The sequence below is a fragment of the Nicotiana sylvestris genome, chromosome 8 (genome assembly GCF_000393655.2).
Source record: "Nicotiana sylvestris chromosome 8, ASM39365v2, whole genome shotgun sequence".
Classification (NCBI taxonomy): Eukaryota; Viridiplantae; Streptophyta; class Magnoliopsida; order Solanales; family Solanaceae; genus Nicotiana; species Nicotiana sylvestris.
The window spans coordinates 113,372,826-113,390,546 of NC_091064.1; positions in this window are offsets into that span (position 1 = coordinate 113,372,826).

Consider the following 17,721-nt stretch of genomic DNA (forward strand, 5'->3'; position numbering starts at 1 on the left):
CTTGTCTGGCATCTATGCATCTTAGCAATCCTAGATTTGGAGTTCTTTTGTATAACACCCCTCCACTGAAGAAAAATCCGCTTGCCAATCGTCGAATTGTTCTTTTCTGATCACCCGTGGCCTGCACCGCATATACCCCCATCCGGATGTATTCTCTAATATCATGGAACTATGACTCCCCATCAAGTTCTTCTTCTACCATATTACAATAAACATGTTGATTATGAACCTGAATCTGCAGAGGGTCCACATAAGCCTTATCTGGATGATGTAACATTGACGCCAAAGTAGCCAAAACATCTACAACTTCATTATGGATCCTTGGGATATGCCTGAATTCTATTGACTGAAACCGCTGGCAAAGATCATGCAAACATTGTCTACATGGTATGAGTTTCAAATCCCGTGTTTCCCATTCTCCCTGAATTTGGTGCACCAGGAGGTCCGAGTCACCCAAGACCAAGACTTCCTGTACACCTATATCCATAGCTAACCTCAAACCCAGAATGCATGCCTCGTACTCAGCCATGTTGTTGGTACAGTAAAAATGAAGCTGAGCTGTAACAGGGTAGTGCTGCCCTGTTTCAGAAATAAGTACCGCTCCTATCCCCACGCCCTTCATGTTTGCATCCCCATCAAAGAAAAGTTTCCATCTCGACTTCTCAACTTGCTCCAACTCATCAATGTACATCACCTCTTCATCGGGGAAATAAGTTTTCAAAGGTTCATAATTTTCATCAACCGGGTTCTCGGACAAATGGTCTGCCAAGGCTTGTGCCTTCATTGCAGTTCGAGTCACGTAGACAATGTCAAACTTTGTGAGCAGGATCTGCCACTTTGCAAGCCTCCCTATGGGCATAGGCTTCTGAAAGATATGCTTCAATGGATCCAAGCGAGATATGAGGTAGGTAGTATAAGATGACAAATAATGTTTCAACTTCTATGCCACCCAAGTTAGGGCGTAACATGTCCTCTCAAGCTGAGTGTACTTAACCTCGTACGACGTGAATTTCTTGCTGAGGTAATAGATGGCCTGCTCCTTCTTTCCAATGATATCATGTTGACCCAATACACAGCCGAACGAATTGTCCAAAGCTGTCAAATATAGGATCAAAGGTTGCCCTGGTTCTGGCGGGACCAACACGGGTGGATTTGACAAATACCCCTTTATTTTATCAAACGCCTCCTGGCATTCATCTGTCCATTTGATTGCAACGTCTTTATTTAATAGTTTAAAGATAGGCTCGCAAGTTGTCGTGAGCTGAGCGATGAACCTGCTGATATAATTCAATCTCCCCAACAAACTCATCACCTCGGTCTTGTTCCTCGGAGGTGGCAATTCCTAGATGGCCTTGACTTTCGATGGATCCAGTTCAATGCCCCGGCGGCTGACTACGAACCCCAACAACTTTCCAGACGGCACCCCAAAAACACACTTTGCAGGATTAAGCTTGAGATTGTACCTGCGAAGCCTTTGGAAGAACTTCCTCAGATCCCTGACATAGTCAGACGACTTTCTAGACTTCACGATCACATCATCCACGTACACATCGATTTACTGGTGTATCATATCATGGAATATTGTTGTCATTGCCCTCATGTAGGTTGCCCAGTATTCTTCAAGCCCAATGGCATGACCCGATAGCAGTACATTCCTCACAGCGTGATGAATGTCGTCTTTTCTACATCTTCCTCGTCCATTAAGATCTGATGATAACTCGCGTAACAATCCACAAAAGAACCAATCTCATGTTTGACACAATTATCAATCAAGATATGGATGTTCGGCAATGGGAAATTGTCTTTTGGACTCGCCTTGTTGAGATCCCGATAGTCAACACACACCCTGGTCTTGCCATCCTTCTTCGGCATAGGCACAACATTGGCTAACCAAGTGAGATACCGGGTGACCCGAATGACTTTGGCATCGAACTGCTTGGTGACCTCTTCTTTGATCTTTACACTCATATCTGTTTTGAACTTTCTCAGCTTCTGTTTGACAGGAGGGAATGCCGGGTCAGTGGGCAGCTTGTGAACTACTAAATCAATGCTTAGACCTGGCATGTCATCATAGGACCATGCAAAAACATCTTTGTATTCGACCAGTGCTCTAATTATCTCCTCCCTGAGTTGAGGTTCCATATGGACACTTATTTTAGTTTCACGAACATTATCTTGGTCCCCTAGATTAACTGCTTCTGTATCGTTCAAATTAGGTTTGGGATTTTCCTCAAAATGACTTGGTTCTTTACTAATTTCTTCATAGGCCTCATCATCATCAAATTCCAACTCGTCATCACACTCAATTTCTTGTATTATTATTTCAGAGTTAGATTGGCTTTTAAAACTGGGCCGAAGATTCCTCATGCATGTCATGTCATTGATATCAGCATAAAAAGAACTGTACAAAAGAAGAAAACAAAAATAAAATTAGAAGAAATGAAGGGAAAAGAACAATTGCATTTCATTGAATTTAAAGATAACAAGGTTTTAACACATCCAACTGGATGGAACATAATATCTGAATTACAGACCCTGGAATAATCCAGACAACTAAAGGAAAATCAAAACCCACTACCAAGACTCCCTCCGGATAGGAAGAGGAGTAGCTTCCCAGTTGTTGACTTTTGCACGTGGTCCCACGAATTGCACATTTGCATTGCTGGACCCTTCCCCAGCCTCAACCACATTAACCTCGGCGAATAACCTTTCGAACCCCTTTTCCAAGTCTCCATCAACACCAATCAGTGATCCAAAAACCTTTGACAGCAATTGCTTTCTGATACCCGGCCTGACGAATGATCTGGATCGGCGCGGGATTGGCCTTGGAAATGCCCATGCTTTCTGTTTCATTTTGCGGGCTCGTCTCACATCTGCAACTGTAGGCTTGAACCCCAGACCAAAAGAATCCAGATTCTTTGGAAGAGAAACTGGTTGCGCAATACCTTGCAGAGATGCACCCAAACCATTTTTCAACATTTCAACGGCTACTATGACTGATGCAGTAGCTACCTTTGGAGTTGAAATGCACTTCCCTTTTGGAATTTTCTCTACCGATACTGTGTCGAAAACCTGATAAACCAATGGCACCTTTTCATCTTCAACCTCTATGAGCGGAACAATGGCATCATTGGGCGCACACAAATTATCCTCGCCGTGTACGACAATTTCCTGTCGATCCCATTCAAACTTGACAATTTGATGCAGAGTAGATGGGACCGCTTTGGCAACATGAATCCAAGGTCATACCAATAGCAGATTATAGGAAACAACCACATCGAGCACCTAGAATTCCATAGTAAATTCAACTGGCCCTATTGTGAGCTCAAGCACTATGTCCCCGACTGAATCTTTCCCTCCACCGTCGAATCCCCGAACGCAAATACTGTTCTTGTGAATTCTTTCATCCTCCACTTTCAGCTTGTTCAGTGTGGAGAGAGGACAAATGTTCGCACTAGACCCATTGTCAACCAGTACTCGAGTAACCACGGAATCTTCGCATTTCACAGTCAGATAGAGGGCTCTATTGTGCTCGGTACCCTCCATGGGCAACTCATCATCAGAAAAAGTGACTCTGTTTACCTCAAATATCTTGCTAGCTATCTTTTCCAAGTGGTTTACTGAGATTTTGTCAGGAACGTGGTCTTCGTTCAAGATTTTCATCAAAGCCCGACGGTGTTCGTCTGAATGGATCAATAATGACAAGAGCGAGATCTGAGCTGGTGTCTTCCTTAACTGCTCCACAATGGAATAGTCTTGCACTTTCATCTTTCTCAGAAATTCTTTTGCTTCTTCCTCAGTCACCGCTTTCTTCACAAACACTGGATTATCTTTTGAGGTCTTAGCTTTTCTCAACTTTTCGGGGGCAAAGCATCTCCCCGATCGAGTTAAACCATGAGTCTCACACACTTCTTCTTTAACCTCTTTCCCTTTGTAAGTCACGGTCACTCGTTCATAATTCCATGGGACTGCCTTGCTGTTGACTATCGGTAATTGAGTTACCGGTTTTATAACAACAGGATCTGTGGGGGCGCCCTTCACAATTACCACAGGCTTATTCGTCACTCCTGGCACAACCACTTTTGCTCTTTGATGTTTTCCTACAACGTCACTTGAGGACCCCTTCTTGACCTCCACAGATGGTTTATTATTTGCCTTATTCAACTTGATCACAGACTTCTCACTTGGTGACTTTTCAAATGGCCTGGCTTCACTAGCCCGAATCATCATGACGGTTTGCGAAGGCTTCTTAGGCTTCCCTCCCTTATGCACTATCTCAATCATATTTGTTTCATGATGGGCTGGCAAGGGATTTTGATTGATATTGGGCACCTCCGGAGCTTAGACCTTAATCCGATTGGTGTCAATGAGTTCTTAAATGGCTATTTTCAATTTCCAGCATTTCTCTGTGTCATGTCCCGGGGCCCCTGAACAATACTCACAACTCACCAAGCAGTCAAGATTTCTGGGAGGGGGATTCAACACTTTAGCCTCGATCGGATTCAATATACCCAACTGTCTCAGTCTGTGGAATAGACTAGCATATGATTCTCCTAATGGAGTGAAAGTCTTTTGCTTCTTCAACCTCTCATTCTTAAAGGCTTGGTTGGGTCGAAAACCCGTTCCAGGAGGATTTCTGTAGGCTTTTGGGGGTGGATAGTTATTTTGTGGAGCTTGGTATGGATTTTGTGGAGTTGGCGCACGTCATTGTGAGTGAGCGGGAGGTTGGCTGTAAGTTTGTGCGTGATGGACAAAAAATGGGGATATGGAGGTGGGTAATAGTGTTGTGGTGGGTTATATGGAGTGTGGGGGTAAGTTTGGGGATAAGGTCGCGGCTGGTTGTAGTAACGGGGAAGGTTCCTAGATCCAACCCAAGCTCCTGACTCAATTGTCGCAACATCCTCCTTCTTCTTCTTCTTCCCGAGCACACCCCCAGTACCGTTTTGAATGGCCTGAGTGGTCGTTTTGATCGCTGAATAACTCATGATCTTGTTGGACTTGAGTCCCTCTTCAACCATGCCTCCCATTTTTATGACTTCATTAAAGGACTTACCTACTGCTGACACCAAGTGACCAAAATAAGTGGGTTCCAAAGCCTGCAAGAAATAATCAACCATCTCGCTTTCTTTCATCGGAGGGTCAACCCTCGCTGCTTGCTCTCTCCAATGGAATTCATATTTTCTGAAGCTCTCACCGGGCTTCTTCTCAAGCTTTGTTAATGACAAGCGGTCTGGGATAATTTCAAGGTTGTACTGAAAATGACAGGCAAAGGCTGGGCCAAATCGTCCCATGTGTACCACCTGTTGTGATCTTGTCTGGTATACCATTCTAAAGCCGATCCACTTAAACTTTGGCTGAAATATGCCATCAACAATTCATCTCGTCCACCTGCTCCTCTCATTTTGCTACAAAATCCTCTTAAGTGTGCTACTGGGTCGCCATGCCCATCGTACAGATCAAACTTGGGCATTTTGAACCCCGCTGGCAACTGAACATCTGGGAACAGACATAAATCCTTATAGGCCACACTTACTTGACCTCCCAACCCCTCATATCTCGGAACGACTGTTCTAAGCTTTTGACCTTTCTGATCATTTCTTCATGCTTGGGATTTTTGGGTGGTTTCTCGGTCCCTGCCGGGAGATCAAGATGAGGGGTGTAAGGATATGGTTCTGGAACTTTGAAGGTGGGTTCAGGGGGATAGTACTGGTTGTCATGAGTTTGGAATAGGGGTTCACTGGAAGATCGGTGTAATGTAGCAGGTGGAGGTGCCACAAAAACAGGTGTAATTGGTGGGGGAGGGTATGGGACTTGTTTGGGTGGTGGAGCTTGAGAAGTATGGGAAGTGGCGCCATGGCATTGTTGGTAGAGGGGAAACGCTGGAGATGAGTTCACAGTGGGAGGCTCCGGAGGTTGGGCTGATGGTGGTATATAAGTAGGGTTGGCGGGATAAACCGGTGGTGGATGCCCCTTGGCCCAGGCTTGGTACATTTCAGCCATATGTTGCTTTAGCTTATTAATTTCTTCCCTCATCGCATTAACATCCATTTCTTCCACTTTTTTCGATGGGTCAACAATACTTGTTTCTGGTTCCTGGTTGGCCATATTCAGCCTGTCTTTTGATCGGGTGTTGTATGAGTAAGTTGCCAGAATGCCAGTCAACTAACCACCTGCCTGGACTTAATACATCAAACAACAACCTTGTTAGCGATTAGGCTTTAACAGATTGGTAACCGCACATTGGGCATGAATGCACCTAAACAGTTAACCGTCTCTATTATGTATTTGATCGGTTGCATGCGTCATCCCGGCCTTTTCTTTCTTTTAATAGCAAACTTCCCCTTTTCTTTCTTTTTCGTTTCCTTCTTTTCATTCTTGCCTTTGTTCTCTCTTTGTTTTCACTCTCTCTTGATTTCTTATTTTCTCTCCTTTCTTTCTTGTTTTTCCGCTCTTTTCTTTTGTTTACTCTCTTGTTTTTCCTCCTATCTTCTTTCTCTTTTTTTATTTGGTTACGGTCAAATCCTATGGAGATTGCCTACGTATCATGACCCCGCATGAATCAGACCAAGCGTAGTTCTTGATTATCAGGAATAAAGGAAACAAACTGACGTAACCTGTTTCTACCTTAATGACTCTCACGAGAAAAGGGAAATAAAAGAAACAAATCTCTTTTTTTTTTGTTTTTAAATTTTCTAGACTTAATGTTCTATAACCTATTCTAAACTCAAGCTTAACGAGCACATATTTTGCTTTTTTTTTTTTGCTTTTTTTTTGAAACAAACACTCCATGAGAAATTATTAAGGAAAACCCTTAGAAGAGAAAACAAATATTTTTTGATTCGTTTTTTTTAAGGAGGAAATCTAAACAATAAACCACAAAAACATATTTTGAATTTTTCATTTGATATCCCGACGCGATATTTCGAAACGAGCAATCAAAAAGATAAAACAAAATGCTTTTGGATTTCAATTTTGATTACCTTAAAAAAAAAATCTAATGATGAACAAAAGATAAAGTATTTTTTCTATGTACAATATCATAAAGTTCTAATGAAAATAAAAGAATTTTTTTCCTCATTTTTCACTAATTTCCCAAAGAGTTACCTCAAAGAAAATCTTTTTGGATTTTGGAATTAACACCCTAAAGAAAACTTTTAAAGAAGTACTAAAAGAAAATTCTCTTTTTTTTTGAATTTTGGTCCTAATATACTAAAGGAAACTTAAAAACAATTCATTTTATGTCCTAGATATTAATTTCCTAAAGGAAAAACAACCTCAAAATTTTCTTATTTCTAGAATTAGCGTTCTAAAGAAAATTTATAACGAAATATAAAATGCAATATCTCTTTTTTTTGGATTTTTGAGTTACATCACATTTTTTCAAATATAAAACAGAAAATAACAATAATAAAAAGACTTGACATTACTGTACAAAAGTAGAAAGTAAAAGACGACATAAAATAAGGAATAGACTCAAAACATAAAAATAAAACAAATCTCCTTAAGCAACTCCTGACTGAGCGATCCTGACCGGATGGTCACTGGGTGTTTGCCATGCTCAAACTTCGGTAAATAAATCCACACATGTATGAGAAAACTTTAACCAACACTATGTGAGATAATAACACTCCCTATTAGACACATGCAAGACATAATTGGGACTATTTTTGCAAAATGACTTATTTGGCCAAAAGGTGGCTAGAAGTGCAAAATTTGGCTAAGACCCCGCAAAGTTAAGAACTTAAGATTTTCTAGGAAGACCGGAGCCTATGTGGGTTGCCTACGTATCCCGCCCCGAGAGACGAGAATTAAGTTCGCGTAGTTCGGGCAAATTGGATACGGGCAAGAATAATAAAAAAAACCACTAATTCATAGAAATTACATTTTTTCTTGCCTTTTCTTGAAAAATGACGACACATGCAAAATCTTTTTGGATTTTCTTTTTATCTCTTTTTTTTGATTTTTGATTTTTGAAAAATGATGAAAAAGTGCAAAATCCTTTTTTGAATTTTTCATTTTTTTGTCTTTTTTCTTAAAAATGTAACAAAAAAACATAACTAGACCCTACGTGCATTATTTTCACACTTCCCCCTCTTTTTCTTCTTTTTTCATTTGCCCTCAACTATTATTGGTCCGCCAAATGACGCTTTTACCCTTGAAAAAATGTAACATGTAGCACATAGGATGCATTAAGATGGTCTGTTATTTTGGGTACACCTATCCAAGACGGACCTAACCCCTGTGTTGAGTCCCCTAAGTCAAATGCACGCGATGCAAACAAACGTTCCTACTAGGGATCCGGCATGAGGCTGTGTTTTTCTAGGTTTAAATCCTGGGGTTTTGGTCTAGACTTGGGGTACCCGAGCAGACAACTGGGGCCGAGGAGGGGGCGACGTACCGGGAGCACTGAAGTCTACCCGACCTTGTCGCTTGCCCAACCTCGTTCTATTTGGTATAATTTCTACAGAAAAACGGGCTACGCGAACGTATGCACCATTTCCAAAAGACTCAGATGGGTGGCGTAAGAAGACAGATATATACAATTCAAATAATATTAAAGCGGTAAACAAATAGCATTTAGCACAAAAGATTCATAGAATGCAGTAATATTAACAATAAAGTCAAACAAAATCATATTAACAATCTTGAATTCTTGAACCCTGAACCAGAGATTCTGGGTTCGATCCTCAGCAGAGTCGCCAGAGCTGTCACACCTCCTTTTTTACTAGACCCTGTAAATGGTATAAATATAAGGGAGTTTTTCCAATTAAAAGACAATCGAAGCAGGATTGTTTTTTATTAAAAATCAGAGTCGCCACTTGGGATAATTTAGGGTGTCCCAAGTCACCGGTTTAAAATCCCGAATCGAGGAAGGTTGACTCTATTTACGGTCTGCGAACACAGAAATTCGGGTAAGGAATTCTGTTAACCCGGGAGAAGGTGTTAGGCATTCCCGAGTTCCATGGTTCTAGCACGGTCGCTTTGATCATACTTGGCATATTAAAATTGTTTAATTACTCATTTTTTGAACCTATGCGCATTTACCTTTTACCGCTTTTAAGTTAAGAAAATTATCTTGAAATGGGTCACGCGTACGTGTACCCATTTTTTGGCACGTCAAAAATCATGTCACGCGAACGTGTCCACAATTAATAACGCTTTTATTATTATTGAGAAAGTTTAGCCGAAGTTGCGCGAACGCATACTTGATTTATTTTTAGAATCGTAATTATGTTACGCGAACGTATACACAATCATGGTGGTATATTAAACGGGCCTAAAGCAAACTACGAACATTGGTTATTTTACATCTATATTATGAAATCAACATGAGGGCCATTTGTTACGAAGTGTCTAATTATGGCTTGCCTCAAATTCCCTTTTCACGACTCTAATTAATTAGACACTAAAGTACTACAAAATCCCTTCCAATCAACAAGGCTTTATTAAACGATTTTATTAGCGGAAGGGCCTGAATTAAACAGGCCCAAACTTCTGAGCAACGAGCCCGTTTAAACGTAGGGAGACTCTTTTGACTTAAGAGACTCCGATAATGTTCAGGCCCAAAGGCCCAAATATTTTGGCAATGCTGGCTGCAAGCAAGGACTTCAGGATCGAGTCCCTGAAGCCAAACCTAACAGTGATCTCTCATAATCTTTTCGACCATTGAGGAGGGGAGAAAAACGAGTTGGGGCATGAATAAGAAACTTATACAACAATCAACAATAATCCCCTTTTAAACTAAACTAAGGCATAAACTATATGGAAACATCAATTGGTTACAGTTAAAACAAGCAAACTATACATACATAGCCAAAATTTCAGCGTCCTTCCAAATGACTAAAGAAAATTCAAACCCCTGAGCACGGCTGGACAACTTAACACATGAATTATAACAAGAAAACAAAGATATAAACAGCAGAAGCTAATAGAATTTAACATTCAAACAAGACTTCTATTCAAATTCCAATTCGAACATCCAAATCTGTATACAAATTCAGTCTGGTTCCAACTTGTGGAACTTCATTTGTTAGCAAAGGGTATGAAGAAATACCTAAGAGCACAAATAAGAGAAGGGTAAGAAGATCAGCAAAGAGCAGTAACAAGAGCAAGGGTCAGCAGCAAAAACCAACCAACAGAATCAACCAGCAGCTCCAAAATCAAATTTCAAACCCAGAACGACCAGAAACTAGTTCATTCCAAACAATGGACCAGGAAAACTTCAGCCAAGCTGATTTTAATTCATTTCTAAGGTCAGCTAGTCAGGACTTGTTGCATCACCAGGAAAATTGCAGAAATTAGCAGAAAAACTCAATGAAACAGTATTTTTTGAAGTTTTAGCCGTCTAGAATTTTTAAGGATTTTTAGCCCTTCAAATCTTGCCTTGAAAGGCAAGAATGCTACTTCTTATAGGCCCAGCCAATAGGGCAGCCCCCAGAACTACTTATTTACCCTTTACCCCCTTTTTTTGTTCTTGTTTTAGCTTAAGGGTCCTTAATGTACAATCTAGAATTTCTGAATAGCCCCAACCCCAACTTCCTAGAAGCTTCCTAGTTAGTTAGAACAAGATTCCTTACCCCAATTACTTAAATTACCCTTTAAGTTCCTTGTTTTTACTTTGAGAACCAAATGGGTCATATTGACCCAATAGCTCAACAGATATGGGCTCAGATTCAAACCAAATAGAATTCATTTAACATGAGGGCTGAGACTGACCTTAGAGCCCAAAGACGAAACCCAAACAAAATCAGAAAACTTGACAACCAAACAAATCAACTAATTAAAGATCACAAACAGACGGGGAAATAATTTAGCTAACTAATTAAGTTCACTGACCAAACCAAAAATTCTAACAGGATAATCAATTAATAAATCAGAAAACGAATTAAAAGAGAGGAAAGGAACAGAAGTAACACATAGACGATTTTGAAAACAAAGATGAACAGGACTTACCAGCTAGACTTGAAATAAAAAACTGAGGCACTGGTTCGACCCAACATAGTGGCAAACATTTGTTCTTGGTGAGGAACAAACGAATGCCACTATTTTGTGTCAAAACCGACTTGAAACAACCAGAAAATTCATGAAAATGCGTGCATGCATGATTCCGACCTTAGGCTCTCATGGCTCGACTCTTCGATTTGATATTCGAGGAGTTCCAGAGATGTTTGAAGAAATATGAGTGAGGATTTGGGATGAGGGAGAGAGGACGGTCCTAGGGTGTTAATTTGGGGTTGAACAGAGGTGGCGCCGCCACCGGAGAAATTATGGCGGCGCTAGGGTTTCCACCTATAAACTGAGATTCGAAAGGTTCTGGGTATATTTGAAGGAAATTGAATGGAGATCTGGGATGGGGTGGTGGAGGGGAACATTTGGTGTAAATTTGGGGTCGATCGGAACACCGCCGCCGGCGGAGACGATTTCCGGCCGGCGGTTCCGGCGAGGATGAAGAGGGTCTGATGAAGGAGATGGGGGGGGGGGGTAGGTTCTGAGGGTTCCGACACTTAAATATTAAGCATACCCTCAATCCCTGTCCGTTGGATTGAACAACATCGACGACCCAGATATGTCGAGCCTTCAAAATGAGGTCGTTTGGTTTTAGTGGGGAAAGAGACTGGGTTAAGGGCGGGTTTGGGCCGGTTTTGGTCGGGTACCGGGTGTTTAACACTTGGGCCTAGGTGAAACCAATTGTAACAGCCCAAATTCGGATTTCCTTTATTTCTTTTCTTTTTCTTTTTCAATTTCAAATTCTTTTCTTTTCAAAATTAAAATAAAACCTAAATTGATTAATAATTTTTTTAAAACTAAATTAACCTACCCAATTAGATTAATCACTCATAATGGTATTTACAATAATTAATTAAATCCTAAATTTAAAGAACAACTATACAATTCAAAATTAAAAAATTTAAAAGTTAAAATGCAAAATGAACTATTTTTGTGATTTTCATATTTTATAAAACAAACTAATTTACTAATTAATCTAACAAATATCAAATTAAATCCTAATTGCAGTGTGTGATATTTTTGTATTTTCATGAATTAAATAAAATAAACGTGTACAGACAAATGCAAATAATTAACAGAAAATGCCACAAAATCCAACAAAATTGCAAACACTGAAAGAAATTATTTTGTTTTGAATTTGTTGGAATAATTCATATAGGGCAGAAATCACGTGCTCACAATTATTCTCAAAGCAAAGCGTACAAAATATATAATAAGCGGACTCAATGTGTTGAGGAAAGTGTTCATGTTATTTTTGATGAGTCTTATCCATCTTGTGAGAAGAGTACTGAAGAAGATCAAGATGGAGAACCCTTACTAGTCCCTGGTGAAGTCATTGACATGACAAATAGAAAGGCAGATATGATGAGCCAAGTAAATGAACTGAGTGAAGACAATGCTGTCTCATCTTCAATGGAACCATGTAATTCAATTACAACCACTGAAGCTGAAGAAAGAGTGGTTGATGCAGTTCAGGGTACTCCACTAGCACCTGAGAGAAGAACACAGGAGAACCAGTCAAATGTACCCACATTCTTTATAAATGAACCTCAGACGTCTAACTGGAGGCACAAAAGCTCACATCCTCTTGACAATATAATTACCCCTCTAGATTCCGGAGTACAAACCAGGTCAAAAGCCAGAAATTCACTTGCCTTTTCAGCCTTCTCTCCCAAATAGAACCCAAGAATATCAAGGAAGCCTTGAAAGATGCAGATTGGATTACAACCATGCAAGATGAGTTACATCAGTTTGGAAGGAATAATGTCTGGCACCTAGTACCCAGACCCTCAGATCGAACCATTGTAAGAACTAGGTAGGTATTCAGGAATAAGCTTGATGAACATGGAAATACCACAAGGAACAAGGCCAAGCTAGTAGTTCAAGGCTACAATCAGGAGGAAGGGATTGACTATGATGAAACGTTTTCTCCGGTCGCTTGCATGGAAGCTATTAGAATTCTAATTATTTTTGCATCTCATATGGAATTCACCATGTTTCAAATGGATGTCAAAAGTGCATTTCTGAATGGACTTCTTAAAGAAGAAGTCTATGTGAAGCAACCTCCAGGGTTTGAATGTCATGAACACCCTGAATATGTGTTTAAACTGGACAAAGCATTATATGGGTTGAAGCAGGCTCCTCGAGCTTGGTATGAAAGGCTGTCAAAGTTCCTCTTGAAAAATGGCTTTAAAAGAGGGAAAATTGACAACACCCTGTTCCTAAAGAAATGGGGAAGGAACCTGCTCATTGTTCAGGTCTATGTTGATGATATCATTTTTGGGGCAATAACTGATTCTCTGTGTGAATAATTTGCAAAACTCATTGGAAGTGAGTTTGAAATGAGTATGATGGGGGAACTAAATTTCTTCTTGGGTATTCAAGTAAAATAGTCAACAAAGGGTACATTCATTTGTCAGCAAAAATACATCAGGGAGCTCTTGAAGAGGTTTGACATGGAAGCATCAAAGGTGATAGACACTCCCATTGCTACAGCCACTCGACTGGACATGGATGAAACTTGGCCTCCTGTGAATCAAACCATGTATAGAGACATTATTGGGTCTCTTCTCTATCTCACTGCCAGTAGACCTGATATTGTCTTCAGTGTGGGGCTATGCGCAAAGTTTCAATCAAATCCCAAGGAATCTCATTTGAAGGCTTCCAAAAGAATTCTAAGATATCTTAAAGGAACACAGGACCTGGTTCTTTATTATCCCTCCAGTGACAGTTTTAATCTTATTGGATATGCTGATGCAGACTATGTAGGTTATCTTGTGGATAGGAAAATCACTTCTGGAATGGCTCACTTCCTAGGTTCATGTCTCATATCTTGGGGCACAAGGAAGCAAAACTCAGTGGCTCTTTCAACAGTTGAAGCAGAATATGTAGCCGTAGCATCCTGCTGTGCTCAACATTTATGGATTAAGCAGCAACTGGAGGACTTTGGGGTACTCAATGAGAGTGTGCCCCTTTTATGTGATAATACCAGTGCACTCAACATGGCCAAGAATCCAGTTCAACACAAAAGGACCAAGCACATTGATGTGAGGCATCACTTTCTGACGGATAATGTGGAGAAAGGGTTGATATGTATGAAGTTCTGCAGCACAGAAGACCAAATTGCAGATATCTTCACCAAGGAATTAAGTAAGGAACATTTTGAAAGAAGCAGAGTGAAGTTGGGGCTTTTAAAGCCCAATTGAGAACCTAATTCCTCATATTTATTTTGGCTATGAAAAATCACCTTCAAGAAAAAACTGGCTAAAAGTGTTTTCTGGCCATGTCTAACTCACTTCTATACCAGTGCAGGTAAACATGCATGATGAGTATAGAAGTTGTAGATGCAGTGCATGGATGATAAAAGAGTATTGATACTTTCAAATAATAGGTCAAGAATCTGGTTCTTGTACCAAAGGTTAGTAGTTCTGTGCATTCTTTAAAACACGTCTTAAAAAGGTAAAAAACACAACTGCCATGTCATCCATCTTTTCAGACTCTGCTGTCACGTCTCCTCACTTCAAATCATTCTATCTCCCTCTAAAACGTTGCACTTCTCCACGGCCTACCGCCATTTCAGAACTGGTCCCTATCTCTCTCTTCATAATTATCCATTCTTAATAAAAACCTCCTTTGTTCTCCACAAACCATAACTCCTCCATTAGAACTTCCCACAACACCTCTACTCCATCTTTCCAATGGCTGATACAAACTCTGACCTCCCTGCCTCAGTCATACCTATTATTGAAAAACCTATGGAGTCCTCCGCCCCTATTGAGCCTTCTTTAACCACTCTTACCCTTCCCGCTAAAATCACACCTCACCCAGATTCCTCATGTCTCTCCATTTGAAAAACCCCTAAAATTGTTGATCTGTTCTCTCCATCTTCTGAGGTTCCCACTAATCAAAGAACAAGTGGATAACAAGGTCAAAACCCTGAGGTCACAGAGGGTTCTGCCATTGTTGCTACAGATTCCGTGGTGGTAGTAGTGCCGATTGAGGAAGAAAATTCTCTAACAATCTTTGTGGTATCTGCTGATAGTGTACTGCATGAGATCATCTCTTAGATAAATGAGGTACAGGGTATGGGGGACGAAGGGGCCATTGTAACTGTTGAAGGCACTACACTAGCAGAAACTACTAGGCCCTCATATGAGGAACCTGATACCTCTCCGGAAGACCCAGGTCAGGGTTCTCATTCCTAGGACAGTTCTGCTCTTGCATTTTCTGTTGTGCCTTTGGACATATAGGCACCTGAGATGATTTCCAGTGATGAGGAGGATTTAGATAGTTTGGCTCTTGATGCGTTCATAGTCAAGCAAAGGGTGGTGTCCACTCCTGAGTCTTCTACCAAGCGACCTACTACCAGGTTGCAAGCTAAGGTGGCCTATGACTGTGTCCTTCAAAAGAGTAGAAAAAGTAGTAAGAAGTAAAGTAGGAGGTTGGTGAAAGATAATATGCCCGTATGTGTTAAAGAAGTCCCTGTGGTAGAAGTGGAAGAGGAAATACCAGAGGAACCTTGTTCTTTGGTGAGACGGTCCCAAAAGAAGAAGCAGCATGCTTCAGTAGAAAGAGTTTCAACCCCTAGTTCCAAGTTGAAGGATGTTGTGAGTGAGTCCTTAATGTTTGATGAGGATGTGTTAATCAAGTCTAAGGGAAAAGAGAAATCAAGTGGTGGGAAGTCCAGCAAAGACAAGTTTGAAACTGTTCACGAACCTGGTTCTGTGAAGAGACTGAGGAGTGAAGGCGGTTCCATTTTAGAATGCCTAAGGCATCAAAAGGTTCTACTGGTTTGTACTTTTGACCCAGCAATCTCTGAGATGGCTGGTGTGCGTCAATTTCTTGAAATGGTTGAGTTTCAACGTTGGGCGTATCTGTTCCAAATAGATGCACCTAAGGTGTATGAGGATGAGGTACAAAGCTTCTTTGCTAGCCTATTTCCCATTGAGACCAACCACATTTATGCTTTGGTGAATGGAGTAGATATCGTGTTCGATGTAAAGTTTCTTGGAGAGATTCTTAAGGTTCCTACAGTTGGTGTGGCCAGTGTTAAGGATGTGTGTCAGTTTAATTTCTGAAATGCCGTGGTAAAGGACAATTCAAACCAAAAGGGGGACTAGATCCACAAAAAGGTGTTACTTCCTGTCTATCAGCTACTTTTCGAATTGGTGAACAAAGTTCTATTGCCTCGAGCTGAGAGGAGGTATGTGACTTCCAAGTCTGACATGTTCTTGATGGATCAACTAGATAGCTTTACTCCTGTAAGCCTGCCTGCTATTATGATTGAACACATGCAAAAGGTAGCCACCTTCAAAGATGGTAATCATGGCCTTCCCTACGGGTTTTTGCTTACGCGAGTGTTTAAGTTCTTCTAGGTACCACTGGGGCAAGGCAAGGTAGGGACTAAGAAGACGACTTTCTCATAGACAATGTTGGAAGAATGAGAGTGCATAGAAAAGAATGGGGGGTAGGAAGTACTTCGACCGTCTCACAGCTCATTAATGCTCAAAATAGTGCAATTGAGGAGATTCGTCGGTTGAAGGCTAGGAATGCTATACTGGAAGGTCAGCAAGCCCAAGGGGTTCCAGCGTCAAATGATGAAGTAGCTCATTTGACAAAAGAGAATGATGATCTCAAGGCGCAAGTAGAGAACCTGAAAGCAGAATTGCTCAATGAGCAATTGTCGGCCAATGCCCGAATAGACCTCGTTCTCCAAACACATGCTGCAGCCTCCCAGCCCTCTACTCCTAGTGCCCCCTAAGTACCCCTTCACTGACCAGTTTATGGAAATGTCCTTTTAAGTTTTTTTAATTTGTTTGGCAGATATTTTATTTTCTTTTTTGATGTGGTTGGGATTAAACAGTACTGCTCCCATCTTAACAGCCCAATGTTGCCTTTGCTTTTTAAGCAAAGGCATATAAAATTTTCTATCTATATCAAATCTATCCTCTTTTATTGTCTCATTACTTGTATTTTATGATTCTCTTCTCTATCATGTTGTGTGCACATATGTGGCATGAGTTAGCTCAGCTAGACTTCTTTCTGCTGTTTATCTGCTTGTGTCTTTTTAATGATGCCAAAAGTGGGAATATATGATAAAAAAGAAATATGTTTCAAAAGGAAGGGAAGGCATAAAGTCAGGGGGAACACTTATGAGTTCCTGTTACTTTATCTGGTTCTTCTTGCTCTAAATACACGTTATCTGTTTAAGTTTTTCAACATCAAAAAGGGGGAAAATGATAGGTTTTCAATGTCTTTGACTTATGTTTTGATAATCTAACAAACTTTGTCAAGAACCAGATAGGGAACCTGACACAATTGGGCTACACTGGAAGTTAATGGATTCCAGCTCAATGTGAACTGCTATAGCTTCAGGGGATAGAGAACCAAACAAAGAACTGATACCCTTGTTGTTCCCTTATAGCAGTACGAAGTCAATGGGACACAGCTGGAAGCGACGTGACTGCCTACACTATTTCTACCTGCACTGGACTGTTTCCAGTGCCCACTTATTCCTTGACCAACTAAAGTGCTTACATCATTTCAAGTGATGTCATTAAGGTGTATCAACAATGAGTTTATATCAAAACATCACTTGAACACTTCTGTTTCTCATTTAAGCCTTTTGCAAAATAGAGAAATTAATTCTCACGAGCTTGAAGAACAAAGTTAAACGCTACTAAGGATCAGTTTCTAAAGTTAGTATTTTGTTGT